The 12597-nt window shown below is 40.5% G+C and overlaps 1 pseudogene; it reads left to right on the top strand.

The window, feature by feature from the left end:
• The first annotated feature begins 8256 nt into the window (after window positions 1–8256).
• Window positions 8257–8893, top strand: LOC140513753 (large ribosomal subunit protein eL13 pseudogene; annotated as a pseudogene).
• Window positions 8894–12597: the final 3704 nt, after the last annotated feature.

The raw sequence follows: 12597 nt of genomic DNA, 5'->3' as shown, positions 1-12597 counted from the left end.
AAATAATCTGGATTGAGAGTCAGGGGGCTCAATCTTTGCCGTTCCACTATTTAGCTATGAGGCATTGAAGGATAATGATAATGATATAATTGCTAACATTTATAAAGTGATTTAAGGTTTGCAAAGTGCTTTCCAGGTATCATTATAACAACCTTGGGAAGTAGGTATTGCTGTGTGACCCTAGGCCAGTTACAACCTCTCAGTGTCTCAGTAGGTATGATCATACCCATTTTATAGATGACAACTTAGAGGTTAAAAGAGATTAAGTTGGGGCAGCTAGGTGGTGCATTGAATAGGGCACCAGCCCTGGAGTCAGGAGGACCTGAGTTCAAATCCAGCCTCAGACACTGACACTTAGTAGCTGTGTGACTTTGGGCAAGTTACTTAAACTTAAAATTGCCCTCCCCACAGAGACAGAGAGAAAGAAAGCTTAAGAGACTTGTCCATGGCCATACAGTGACAAAGCGTTTGAGGCAGATTTTGAACCAAGCCCTTTAAACTCTCTGGCATCAGCTTCCTTATCTGTTAAAAACAAAACCCTCCTTTATATACCATTTTATAGTTACAAAGCACTTCATATAAATTCCTTCTTAAACTTCTCATAACAACTTTATGAGGTCAATAATGCAAATATTGTTGTTATTGGGTTTCGATTAGTGTACATCCCCATGGAGAACTGAGCCTATAACCTGGACTCTTTAGGAGAAAGTTCAGCTTAGAAGCATGGACTTTGGAATGATGAAGCAAGCCTCTTATTGGCTGTCCAGCAGGAAGAGCCCTAGACTCAGTGGATCTTTAAAAAGATCCTTGGTTTCTTCCTTCTCATAATAAGTCTTACAACCTCTCCCTCCAGGACAGAGGGTGGGGCTGATGTTTTTCCACCACGGTGGAATGGCCCACTGTAAGGATGAGGTGAGATAATATTTGTAAAAATGCTTTGCAAATCATAAGGTTCCCTATGAATGTTAGCTATTATTATTAGTTAGATATAGCCTTTAGGGTCAGAGCCTATAGATCACTACAGAGAAGATGCAGTGTGGCTTGTCTTACTGGGCAATGGGGGAACCCCAGGTTTTACTTTCTAATCACAAGCCTCTTCTATTTTTTCACTCATACTAAATTTACTCTTTACCCTTATGACCTTTGGGTCCCTCACTTGTCCCTGTTCTCCCAGTCCATCCTCACACTCTGGCTTCCACTGTCTGTATTCTCAGGTTTGGTTCTGAGATGATCCACTTTAACATTTCGCCAGCTACTGTCTTAAAATCCCTCACACTGACATTCCTCCTTTCCCTCCCTACCTATGGATCCTCATGCTCAGGTAAATTAACCATCTTCCTTTTCTTTTTTTGAATTAATTTTTATTGACATATCTTTTTTTTACATCATCTTCATTTGCACATTCATCTCTCCCTCTTTCCCAACAGTGAGCCTTTCATTCCATCAAACAAAAAGAAAGAAAAATAAAATTTAAAAAGAAAAAAGAAAATGAGGGGAAATCAATTGGGTAAAATTAAACAACGCATCAAATGATCCAGCATAGGCAACATTTCCTACTCAGAATCCCCATATCTGCAGCGGAGAGAAGGAGGAACATTTTCTCATCCCCTCTTCAGGGACCAACTTTCATTATCTTTTTTTCTCTGATGCTGCTCTAGGGCTGCCAAACTTTGCTAACAAAAATGATGGAACTGAGGCAACTTCACCCACTACAGATCTGTGTTGATTAACTTCAGCTGCTTGACAGTCCTCCTCTGCTATCTCTACCCTTTTTGGTTCCCTATCTCGTTCCTCTCGGCACCTGTTCCAAACCTTTTCTTCTCCCTTCTTTCCTCCAGTCTCCCCAACCTCTTCTATTTACAGTAGATGGTCTAAACTCCTACTCACTAGAGAGGAGTACAAGGACGCTGCTTCTGATGCCTTAGTGCCTGTCCTCAATCAACATCAATCTTTCATCCTTCTCTCTGGATACATAAAAAATACTCTTACTCCCCAATCCAACTAATCCTAGGATTTGCTCCCCCACCTCCTTCAGGAATAAGTACCAGTAATAAGCTCTCTGGGCAATATTTTTCAATTGACATTTTATATACCTAAGCAGCTAGATGACAAGGTGGATAGAAAACTGGACCTGAACCTCAGGAAGACCTGAGTTCAAAATCCAGCCTCAGACACTTCTTAGCTGTATACCTCTGGGCAAGTCACTTGAACTCTGCCTTCAGTTTCCTCACCTGGAAAATGTTGTTCAGTCATTCCAGTTGTGTCTTACAATTAGTGACCCCATTTGAAATAGTTTTTTTGGCAAAGGTACTGAAGTGGTTTGCCATTTCCTTCTCCAACTCATTTTACAGATGAGGAAACTGATGATCCCTCCTCTCAGGGAGTAGGCAGACACTAGCAGGAAAATAAGAAATAAGAGAACACACGGAACTGAAAAGCAAACCTGATAGAGTTATTGAAACTTGGAAAGGGGTAGAAAGAAAGTGTGGGAATGAAAAGGATTAATCATGGGGCCCAGGTCAAGGAGAAAGGGCTTAGATTGGTGTATCCTATGTTAGGAAACATGGGAGCAGAGAGCCAAGCTGGTTTGAGCTGGAAGTGGGTGGTCAAATTTGTAACATTAAGTTTAACCAGAAATTGGCCACATTACTATTCATTCAACTCAGAAAACAAACAAACATACTTCTCTTTGGATTCCAAATCCCTTTTTTATATTTTCATTTACCTTTATAATTTGTTTTAGTATAATTGAATGCCATATATAATAAACCTGGCCTCAGACACTTATTAGCTATGTAACCTTGGGCAAGTCACCTGACCCTGTTTGCCTCAGTTTCCTCATCAGTAAAATGAGCTGTAGAAGGAAATGCCAAGAAAACTCCAAATAGAGTAGGACATGACTGGAAACAACTGAACAACAAAAAACAACAACAGAGTCATTTGGATTTGGAGTCTGAGGACCTCATTTCAAATCTGACTTTGCTGACTACTATACTACTTGGGTGACCTTGGGTAAGTCCCCAGATCTCATTTTCTTCTTCCTTAAAAAGAGAAAGTTGGACTAGGTAATCTCTAAGGTCACATTCAACTCTAAATCAATAATTCTATGACCTCATTCAGTTGGCATATCACTTATTGGAGTGGTCATGAAAGATGTATTGAAGCCATTATAATGGTCCTGAATGGTAAAACCAAGCACTGAACTGGTCTAAAGTGAATCACAAGGAGCGATGGGAAGAGTTAGACTTGCAGGGGTAGGGAACCTGCATCCTCGAGGCCACTTGTGTCCATCATGTTCTCAAGGGGAGCATGTTCTCCACCCCTGTTAGAGAAACAGCATCATGAAGGTGGTTGATTTCTTGCAAAGATTCCATGGATTTCCTCCCTTCCAAAGGAAAGCTATCCACTCCTCCCCAACAATGACCCACTCAGCTCTGACCACTAACTCCCTCAGACAGCATAAGATCACATGGCCTAAATTGACAATTCTGGGCCCATACTAGACAGAGCATCAAAACAGGATGAAAAGGAATTATGGGGCCTAGCAGAATGCTTCAAGGTCAGTCTGTGATTTTTAGGCCAGAATCTGGCAGAATACAATTCACCAAACATTTCCATAGGATATCCCCCTCTCCCTTCACTGACAAGATACCCACTTAGTCTCTAACAATATTTACAGCAGCTAGCTAACGGATTTGCCATTAAGAAATAAATGTTTCTGGAACAGAAGGGATATGACCAGAAGAAAAAAAGAAAAAGGAAGAAAAAAATATCTCTGCACCACAAGAAAGTGGAGGATGCCAGTGGTATTCCTGCAATTTGCAACAATAAATGTGTTATGTGCATGTGCGTTTATATTTTAAAACTGCAACATATATATATATCAATATCATTGTCTAGAGAGATATATGATAGGAAGATGGGATAGAATAATAGACAGGACAAAAGAATAGATTAAAGATGGATGGATGGATGGATATATGAGTGGATGGATGGATGGATAGATTGATGGATAGATGGATGGATGGATGGATGGATGGATAGATGGATGGATAGATGAATAGATGAATGGATGGATGAATGGATGAATTTATGGATGGATGATGGATAATGGATGGATAGATGGGTGAATGGATGGATGGATAGATAGATAGATGGCTGACCAACTGGATGGATAGATAGATGACAGACATATGATAGATATGAAAAGTAGAGTTTTTTCTTCTTATTTTTTATTTACCCAAGAATGATGGTTTTGAGGTTTGCTTTTTGCTTTAGGGATCTGGGTTTTGCGACTTTTCTGTGGGCCCAGCTTTAGTTAAGCATCTAGGTTCCTGAAGCTTGTACTAGGATGACCTAACCCAACATCTCTTCTTTCAGTGATTTTTCTAAATGGCCCTGACAAAAATGCCCAGTGTTGCTGAAACTATATTGAAACAAGGAGAGCATCTCCATTATTCAGTTGATGCCCAAGAGGGCTGTTGGTCACCAGGGAGATGTCTTGCAATATATGACTTAGTTTAAAACATCCTTTCTGCTTTTGCATGCTGTTGCTACCACATGGTTATCTCAGATGCCTTCTTATCCTGGCATAATTAGACTCTTCGGAAAAGGGAGGATCATCTCATCTGTGTTACTGCTTGTTTTACATGGCATAGTGAATAGAGGAGCACTAGAATTGGATTCTGGAAGATTTGAATTCAAATCCAGCTTGAGACACTATCTAGGTGACCCTGAATACATTGCTTAACCTCTGCCTTCCTCAGTTCCCTCAACTGTAAAATGAGGATAAATAGGATTTATTTCCCAGGAATGTTGTGAAAATTAAATATTTGTAAAGCCCTTAGAACAGTGCCACATAGTGAAAGCTGTATAAATGTTAGGTATTATTACTCTTATGACAGATAAAGTAACGATGGAGCCCCATTCACAGCTTTTTTCTTGAGCACACTGAACCTAGAGGTTCCTCATTCACAATTTCATCAAGAATATCCTAGATGTTCAGAGTCTGTGCCCATGGTCTTCTGGCACAGATGAGTCAGAACAGGCTAAGGGCTCTGGCATGAGATCACAGGAACCATTCAGTTCAGGAAGGGCAAGTAAATGCCACAAAACTGCCGAAGCTTTCAGGAGATGGATTGAGTCAGACGAACTACCATCTTCTTGAAACTCCTGCTCTTGTTTCCTACCTTTGGTAAAGAACTCTCAGTCTGAGCTACCCTTTCCATGTGCCTGAGTACTCGAAAGGAACCCCACCCCCGCCCCAGGCCTCCTGGGGACTTACTGGTGTGACATGGCCTTTTGATTTATGCTTGCTTGGATCCCAACTCAGGACTCAGGGCGTCTTTCTGATCAGATGATTCCCACCATCCACCAGCACCCAGTGCCCCTTTTGAAAAACTTTCAAAATCTTTTAGATAAAATGAAAGTCTTCCTTTCACAGACTGGCTGCACTGGAGTAACTCCTTCCAAAACAGTCTGTCCCCCAACAATGGAAGCCAAACCATTCAGCCAACATCAGTGAAACCCATGGGGGCCAACATGATAAAGTGGAATGAGTAAGAAATTTGTAGTCAAAAGACTAGGGTTCAATTGCTGCATCTGATACTACACATGTAATTTTGGGTAAGAAATTTAAACTCCCTCTTCCTCCATTTCTTACCTGTGAAATGAGAAGATAGATGCTTTTAGATGCTTTTCAGATGTAATAATAGGATCTGTGTTTTTATATTTATCCTCTAAGAGGCACTAAGGGTTGTATCCCTACCCTCCATATGGAGAATCAATCAGGTGTCCCAAACAAAGGCTTACCAAGTAGATTAGGAAATTCCTTCAATCAAGCCTCCACACTGATTTTGGGGCATCTATGTGGCCAAGTGGATAGAGTGCCAACCTGGAGTCAGGAAGACTCATCTTCCTGAATTCAAATTCAGCCTCAGACACTTCTTAGCTACATGACATTGGACAAGCCACTTAGCTCTGTTTGCCTCAGTTTCCTCATCTGTAAAATGAGCTAAAAGAGAAAATGGCAAACACCTCCAGTATCTTTGCCAAGAAAAACCCAAATATGTCACAAAGAGTCAGACGTGACTGAAAAATGACTGACTTGGACATTTCCATATATATCAGTTCCTGGTCCTTTAAGCCAGCTGTCAGTACCTAATGAAGGTAGAGTTGCTGGTCATCCTTCCATCCCCAGAAGGTGGCACCAGAGACCATGGAGCTGTGGAAACAATTGGCACATCTCTGAGAAGCTGACAGTGCTCCTAGGTGCCTTGTCTACTCCATGGGAAGTAAATTGTTCCCTCAGGCAGCATTTGAAGTCTGCAAATATGGCCCCAGACAGCCCCTAGAGTCCCATAGATTACTTTGACAAGCAAGAAGCAAGGCCTTCCCAAAGTGGCTTATCTCCATGATATCCTCCCCTTTTCCCAAAATCCTGCTAAACATGCCAGATTGGTTCAAGCCAATTCTCCCAAGTCTATGACAACAACAAGCTCAATAGGGAATGAGGAAGACCTGAGTTTAATCCTGCTTCAGATTCTTACTAGCTAAATGATTATGAACTAGTGTGTTAACCCCTCCGTGCCTATGTCATGTGTAAAATGAGGAAGCTGGACTTTGTGGGCTCTAAAATTCCTTCTAAATCTAATTTTATGGTCCTAGGATCTAAGCAACATGAAATCATTAAGCACCTACCACATTCCAGCTACTGTGCTAAATGTAATGGGTACAAAAACAAAAGTAAAAATAGATTGTGCCCTCAAGGAGTTCATATTATCTATCTATCTATCTATCTATCTATCTATCTGTCTGTCTGTCTGTCTGTCTGTCTGTCTGTCTGTCTAGGTATAGATGTATGTGGAATATATGTATGTGTGTGTGTGTATACTATTATTTTGCCCCAAAGTTTTGCACCCTAATGGCACCTCTCAACCATCTTCAGGAGTGTTCAAAGCCTTTCTGGTGGCCACTATAGGAATGGCCCCAGTAGTTCTTTTCATAACTGATTAGACCCCTGACTTCCTTGGCTTAGGAAACTCCTAATAAAGAACACTTCTTTGTTGTTGTCGTTGTTTGTCCTTCCTTCTCAAAGAGGAGCAATGACAACAGGAGGTGATGTCTAGACTGGGAAGTAAATTGGACTTAAATGAGGCAGGGCTGTGCAAAGTCATCAGCCTCATTCTCTTCTCCAGGGTCGTCTGAGTCCAATGGCTAGACACTGGGAGATGGCCCCAGATGCAGGGGGAGACCTTGACCTTTTTAAGCTAAGGTCTTTTCCAGTTCTCAGTTTGTCTGAGGCAACACCCAGTCACTAATTCAGTGATTTAAGGTAAGAAAAAGGCAAAAGATGATTTATTTTGCCAGCTAAAAAAATCAATCAATCAGTCTGGGAGGGGAAGACCCCTAAGGTTTCTAGGCAGGACAGAAATAATTGCTATTTACACTCACTCTGAGCCATTAAAACTTCAAAAATGAGCAAGCAAGACTTGGGCTAGGACTTATTATTGGCCAGTCTGTGACAGCCAGAGTGATTTGGGTTTAAGGCATAGTCTAGTGGCTCCATTTGAACCCAATCAACAACTATTTGGCAAGGTTTAGGCTGAAAGAATTGCCTTGAGTTCAGTTGTGTGTCATGCAAGATTTAAACACACCTTCTTGATTGTGAAGTTGCTTTCTAGCCACTTTCCCCATTCTGCTATTGTGTTCATATAACCAAATGTACAGAAACAGTTCGTTTTAAAACCAGCTATGTGATACAGTGGATAGAACTCTGGATCTGGAGTCAGGAAGACCTAAGTTCAAAGCTGACCCCAGACACTTACCAGTTGTATGACACCAGATACACTTAACCTTTGTGAACCCTGTCTGCCTCAGTTTCCTCATCTGTAAAATGGGGGTGATAATAATAACACCTAGCTCCCAGGGTTGATATAAGGATAAAATAAACCAATCCTTGTAAAATACTTTGCAAACCTTTAAAGGCTATATAAATGCTAGCTATTATGTTTATTAATGTACTGTAACAAAAGCCTAGATTTGGGCCAGATAAATCAGTTCCCTGGATAGACCGTTCTAAAGACTATAAACTTTTAAAAATTCACAGATTGAATTGAACTCAGAGGTCATTTAATTAACCCATCTCTGGACAAGTCTATTCTACAACATGCCCCAAATGGGCACCTACTCTATCCTTGAAGCCATACATTGCCTTCTGAGATAACTCATTCTAGTTTTGGATGGTGATAATTGTTAAAAATCCTTTTAGCTTTGCAGTCAGCTGAGATGCCTGTGAGGAGAGCTCTAAGCACCCATGGCACCCAGCCAAAATGGCATGATTCTGAAGCCCCATTTCCACAAAGACTGGCAAAGACGAGTTACCACATGGCTTAACCTGCCAGCCAGAAAGATCAGAAGGCAAAGGGCTCGTCAAGCAAAAGCCTGTCAAATTGTTCATGGCTTGTAGCTGGTCCTATCTGGCCCATCGTGAGGTGCCCTACTGTCTGATACCACATCAAAGCTTGAAAGAGCTTCAGGTAGGTGGTATCCATAAAAAAGTACTATGGACCATTGGTATCTCTGTGGACCCTCGTCGCCGAATAAGTCTGCAGTCTCTCCAAGCAAATGTGCAGTGGCCAAAAGAATATTGTTCCAAACTAATCTCCTTCCCAAGGAAACCATCTGCACCCAAGAAGGGAGATAGCTCTGCTGAAGAACTCAAGTTGGCCACCCAGCTTACAGGACTAGTCATGCCCATCAGAAATGTCTACAAGAAAGAAAATCTCATGTCATTACTGAAGAGGAGAAAATTTCAAAGCATTTGCTACTCTTTGGAATCCGGGGAAAATGACTCAAGGAGGCTGCAGAGCAGGATGTGGAGAAGAAAAAGTGAAGACCCTCTGAGAACTTTGAATAAAATAATACAAAATTTTTAAAAAAAGAAATCCTTTTATTCTGAAACACCTGGGATATCCCTTTTCCACATTTGGATTATGTAGAGAAACTCCCTCAAGTTCAAGGTACTCTGTGACTTTTGTATCACACAGACAATCGACATTGCTAGGTAGTATAATACAACAAATCCTGACTCAGCTGTCAGGTGCTATTTTACTCTCTGTGACCTTTAGACAAGTCTCTTAGCCTCTCCAGGCCTCAGTTTCCTGACCTAGACTGGCTTTTTGGTTTATACTTCTTGGATCTTAACTGAGACCCTATCCCTATTTCCTAGAAGAGACAAGTGTATATATGTATGCGTATACTATTACTTTGCTACAAAGTTCTGCATCCCTATAGCACCTCTCAGACTTCTTTATGAACATTTGAAGCCTTTTCAGGGGCCACTCCAGAAATGACTCCAACAGTTCTTTTTGTTGATTAGACTGTTGATTTCCTTGGTGTAGGTTGGTTGGTTATTGTCCTTCATTTTCGAAGAGGACCAAAATGACATCACTATGATAAAGTGAAGTTTCAGTGTGTACGACTATGGCTGATCAGACCAATACGAGCTCGGAATGCTCTACCACAGGTGGGACACAGGTAGTCCGTGTGAATATTTGGGGTGGATACTTCAAATCTGTGCATCCTACATTTACTTTGTCCTGTCTCAATTCTGCTTTGCTCATAGAGCACAGCACCCTTTCTGATGAGCGGTCCTGTGCTAATGTTTCCCATGTTGCACAGTCAAATTCAAAGTTCTTGAGACAGACCTTGAGAGTGTCCTTGTATCACTTCTTCTGACCACCATGTGATCACCTGTCTCATGTGAGTTCTCCATAAAATAGTCTTTTTGGCAAGTGTACATTTTACATTCTCACAACGTGGCCAGCCCATCAGAGTTGCACTCTCTGAAGCATAGTTTGAATGCTTGGTGTAGAAAACTACTAATAAAGAAGCCCTCCTTTACCATGTAAATCAGCAACCACTTGGCAATACTTAGCCTGAGAGGAATGCCTCAAGTTTCCCTCCCTACCACAGATTATGACTCATTTTTGCTTATTGTTTCATCAGTATTCTCAATTTTATTCATACCTATCAGATAAATCTATCTTTTGGAAAGGTACTTTCAGTTGTGGGGGACAGACTTCTTTTCTGCAAATTGTCTGGAGGATACAGGAGTAGCAATGACAATAGCTAGAACATAAGGCTCACAGTCCCATTGAACTTCAGAATTATTTGTGAACCAAAAAAAATTAATAGTCATAGTTATTAATAAAGTGTTGTTCAGTCATGTCTGGCTCTTTGTGAACCCATCTGGGGTTTTCTTGGCAAAAAAAAAAAATGGTTTGCTATTTATTTCTCCAGCTCATTTGACAGATGAGGAAACTGAGGCAAACAGGGTTAAATGACTTGCCCAGGGTCACACAGCTCATAAGTGTCTGAGGTTGGATTTGAATTCGGGATGATGAGTCTTCCTGACTCCAGTCCCTGAGTTCTATCCACTGCACCACCTTGCTGCCACAATCTGTATTAATGGAATACAAACTTATACAAATTAATACAAAGTAAGAAATACAAATAGTAAAAGTTCTTCATATTGAAGTTTTGTGTCATGTTTCTGATACAATGACCTTTGTCCAACCTAGCAATCTTTGTTACTAAGTTATGTGATCCATGCAACGATAAATTTCTTTCATATTAGGGCCCCTGTTGGAATGATCTTGGTATTTTTGGCTCAGTGATAGTATCTGGTTCAACTACCACAAAATAGTTAAACCCTATTAGCTTGAGTAGATTAGAGGAAGGTAGGATGGCAGAGTGAAAAGTACTGAATTTGAAGACCTGAGTTCCAAATGTAGTTATCTTACTACCTTGGTTAAGTAATTTGACCTCCCTAGAATTCAGTTCTATCCTCTGTAAAATGATGAGGTTGAATTCAGTGATCTCCAAGATATCTTCTAACTCTAACTCTTTCCATCTCTGAATCTCCAATCTGAATTAAATGAAGAGATTAACCATAGTTGATGTTTAAAGGAATACAATTTTAACAATTTCAAATGCATCTAAGTAATAGAAAATACCAACCATGGTTAGGGGTTCTGATAAATATTCTTTAATGAATAAAGACCATCTGAATTAGTATAGCCATTATATTAGCAATGACACTGTCCAATGTTTTGATCATATGGATCAAAAGTTGGAAAGGATCTCAAAGTACATCTACTCCAAATGTCTCATTTTATAGATAAGGAACTGAGGTCAATAAAGGCTAAGTGACTTGCCTAGGTTGACACAGCCAGTTAGAATCTGAAGCAAGATTTAAACCTAGATCTTCCTGAGTCCAGATTCAGCATTCTATCAATTGCATCATGCATGAAAAATAACTTGGTTCCTTAACTAGGTTCGTATTTTAATACTTTAATGAATCATTTATTTCCTTAGTTCTTCTTCAATAAGTCCAAATGAAAACTTTTCCATGGCTTCTCCACCAGTAGATTCTCATCCATATATCCTCATAGGAAATTTACCCAAATGCTGTAGGATTCTTTATCTGATTTTAGTAAATCTCAAGGTTATCAATATGGTGTTTGGAATTTCCATCTATACAAATGACCCTCCCTTCTTTTGGTCCCACATGCCCAATGTCTCTTTTGCCACTTCTTAAATGTACTTTCTTTGGTTATATTCTGTAGCTACTTATATCTCTCATGAGTACCTTCTATCCATTGGGTTATTTGTGATTCTGATCCAATCATTATGTTCCAAGATTTGTAGTCAAAGCATCATTACTAGAATATTGATGTAATATATCAGTGATGATGGAGTTGTGTGAGCAACTTGGAACCACTGAAACTTTTTTGTTTCCCAATTGTACTCCAGTCTCCCTCATATCTGGGCCACCGCCAAAGCTAGCCCAGACTCATGGTCTTCTGTGGGTCTCAACCCACTCAAAACCATAGCTTTTAAGCCCCCACCAATGTGCATATTTTTTCCCAGCTAACCCAAGGTCACATTTAATCTCAACAAAATATATTTACGTTAACTGTCATAGCAAATAACAAAACACTTCCCTGACCACATAGGGTACTCTTACAATTTACTACATCCAAAATGAGGGAGATCATGCACACATAGAAGAGGAATGGATGGTACATACATTGAGAACATACTGACAAAGAAGAACCCACATGGCTAGCGCACAGAGACATGTCGTGCCACGTTGTACACTGCCAGCAACTCCCACAAACATTTCAAAGCTGTAGATATCCTCTGGTTATGTCATTGTGGTGTCTCTACTGCTCTCTGCTGGGCATAGAGTTCTGTATTAGTTCAATGCTCTTTGCTAAGAATTGTCCCCACTATTTCTTTCTGTTGGCGTTATGGTGGCTGACCTGCTCTCCATTATTTGTCCTTCTCAGGGACAGCTGCTGTTCTCGGCTACCATCTGGTACAATGACTAGAAAACCCTTCCATGACAAAGATGGACCGATGGTCTTCCAATACCTAGCTGAAGAATATCAGTCACCCTATGTAGTCAGGCAACCAATGAAAGTCAACAGAAGCCCCTACAACAAGGTTAAATCTATTTTACAAAAACCCACCTAACTGCTCCTCTGCAGCCTCCTCTGACTCCTTCTGTTTCTCATCTGAGTTCTGACC

Source organism: Notamacropus eugenii, chromosome 7, assembly GCF_028372415.1.
Source record: "Notamacropus eugenii isolate mMacEug1 chromosome 7, mMacEug1.pri_v2, whole genome shotgun sequence".
NCBI classification, from domain to species: domain Eukaryota; kingdom Metazoa; phylum Chordata; class Mammalia; order Diprotodontia; family Macropodidae; genus Notamacropus; species Notamacropus eugenii.
This window is presented reverse-complemented; position numbering and strand designations above follow the sequence as displayed.